The sequence below is a fragment of the Apodemus sylvaticus genome, chromosome 7 (genome assembly GCF_947179515.1).
Source record: "Apodemus sylvaticus chromosome 7, mApoSyl1.1, whole genome shotgun sequence".
NCBI lineage: Eukaryota > Metazoa > Chordata > Mammalia > Rodentia > Muridae > Apodemus > Apodemus sylvaticus.
In genome coordinates this window covers 45,109,512-45,112,415 of record NC_067478.1, presented here as the reverse complement: position 1 = coordinate 45,112,415, position 2,904 = coordinate 45,109,512, and positions in this window count along the sequence as shown.

Below are 2,904 nucleotides of genomic sequence, written 5' to 3'. Positions count from 1 at the left end.
CTGCTGGAGAAAGTCTAGTGCTTTTGCTACGCTACTGTGAGTATAAATGTTGACTGTATAATATCGCAGACATTGCTTCTCTGGTGTATTTAATTGTCTTTAGTTAGCCCTGCTTTTGTACGAAGACAGTCATTACTTGTGTGTCTTCCTTTTACTTGTGGACCACAAATTTGTCACGAAGCTGACTGTCAGATGAAATATGTGCAGTTTTAGAGTATGCAACAGTCTATTCGGTAATCGACTATATGGCCATTGTGCTAAGAAGTCCTGATTTTTTTTTTTTATCATTGGAACTTTGATTCCTTATCTTTTTTTTCCCTCCTGCTGACAGCTATAAGTTTGAAATATGTTATGTTAGCCTAAGACCAATTAAGAGATAAGAATCCCACAGTGATTTAAACAAGGGAGATGAATATAAGGAATTGCTGAATTCTGATACAAAAAAAAAAAAAAAAATTTAAAGCTTGTCAGATGTAAGAAACCCCGGGGGCTGATGGAAGCCATCCAAGAAGGGGAAACACAAAGGGAGGCTGCCCTTCAGACGTCCTTGAAGGAGATCCAGTAGCAGCTCCCGGATGGTAGGAAGTTTGCGGGTCAAGCGGGAAGCAGCCCATCGAGTACAGGCTAAGTGAGCAGCCGAGCCGATAGAAGGGGCAGGTAGCAGCATCAAAAGGAGCAAGTACTGTCCATGCCAAAGGGGGTTGTCACACTGCTCAGGCCAAAGGTGAAGGCCGCCAAGGAACTGTGTAGACATAAGTGACCCACACTGCTGGCCCTCTGAGCAGCGCTCAGGCACAGTAGGAGAGCCACTTCTCAACTAGTATCCCTCCCTCCAGTATCCCCTGCTGAAAAGGGAACAATGATTAGCAGAATCCCCTCTCTTACCACAAAGCAGCAATTGAAAAGTGAATTTGAAGCAAGAAGAAAATAAATCAGTGCCTAAGACATGCCACCAAGGGATTCTATAAACGGAATCTCGAAGTGACATCTGGAACCAGTCAGGTTCAGAGCTAAAGGGTGTGATTGCCAGGGTTTTGTAAAAACTCGGTAACTTAAGTAACAACGGCTTACAGGAAATATGTGTGCCTTTGCTGGCCTGACCCCACTGGAGAGCTAGTGGTTCTCTAAGCTGAGGCATGGCCTTGTCACGGACACAAGGACACCTGGAAGATGCAGAGTTTAGGCTTGATCCGATCCTTAGTTTGATTGTGTACCTGATTTCATTAAGCTGTTGGAATGTAATTTCAGCCTGTGTGTGATTACACACCTGTGATCCCAGAACTGAAGCAGGAGGATTGAAAGGCCGAGGTCAAGCTGGGCTACATAACAAAACCCGACAGGTATTTGTTTTAAGTAGGAAAAAATAAAAGGAATACTATGGTGCTGATATGTAAAGCTTAATCAAATGTGATTTCTCATATGATCAGGGATTCATGATAATGACTCACCTGTTTTTAGAGCATTAGCCTTAGCCTAGTCCCTTGACTTCCAAAACAGTAAATACAAAAAAACCAATAATTCTAAAGGCCCTGACTCTTAGAGTACGTGCTTGGGCACACTTGGGTGTTCTCATCACCCCTCCCCTGCTTACTCCTGCAGAAAGTCAAAAAACTGAAAACAACCTTCTCTGTAGCATCTGACCTGTTTGCCCGGAGGAGGTCATCTGAAGTGAAGGACCAGGCAGGTCTCAGGAAATGGCAGGTGCTAGCTCCTGTGGTGGCATGCACTCTGGCTCTCAGTTCAAGGTATCCAGCGAGTCACTGAGTGGGTAGATGGTTGGATCAGTGCTCCTGCCACAGAGCCCTCTTTTATTAACTCTGAAGAGATGCAAAGTCAAAGAAAAATGACTATCAACACAATTGGCCACCTCCGCACTTGAGCCTTGGTCTGTCCCTGGTCCACGGTCTGATTTTCTCATGTGTACCTTGGGGATTGTGTGTGTCACTAAGACATGTTGACCAAGTCAAGAGTAGCAGATCTGTATTCAGAGAGCCATTCTCTAACTTGACGAGCACAAGAAAGTCACCCCCAGCAGGGCTCATGACAGTGCCCTTGCCATTGCACTGTCTGGGAGTGTGCCTGGGAGAGGCTGTAGGTAAGGAGGCTGAATGGGGCCCTCTGCCTGCACAGTGGGCTCCGGCCCATGGATTATGTGGTTGTGTACAGGCAGCACTGAATACTGCTTTTAGCCAGATGCTGACCACTGTCATCAGAAAGCCAGAATTTCTCAGGCCTTAGGTGCAGTGTAAGCCATGTAAGGAGATTTAGGGCCTTTTTTTCTTTTCAATAGCTGAGGAAGGGTTGCTGCTTCTGCTGTGCTGCACAAATATAGCCAAACCTGAGACTTCTCTGTACAATCTATTTTTTCAGTATGATCAAAATCCATTTAATTTCATGCATACTTTGTAACCCTTAAGTACCCAGTCAGTTTAGACAGTGACAACTTCTGGGTCATTGTTCTGACTTGGAAAAAAATCTCTGGCCTTCCTGGGTTTCCTACTAGTCTCAGTTCTGAAGTCAGAAATCAATAGATGTTGCCTGTAGAAGTGTGGCAGGAATCTGGCAGCTTAGAAGTTACTAGATGTAGCCCTTAATGCATGAGCCAACTGCTGTTCAGTATTTCTCTTAGGTAAAACAAGTGGGTGGATGATAAAAACCTCTTGTTCTCTTGTCTTCCAGGAGCTGCGATTATCGTCAAAGCGAAGTTCTGTGCCTAATAATAACTCTGGTTACATTGAAAGCTGGTGGGAAATGACTGCATACATATTAACTGTAAGATCAGGGAAGCTCTCATATCGATTGATATGTATGTATATATTATATAACATATAATATGTAATATATATAGTTATATAGTTACATATATCTCTGTGGATAATTGTCTCAAGTTTTAGTTCTACCAAG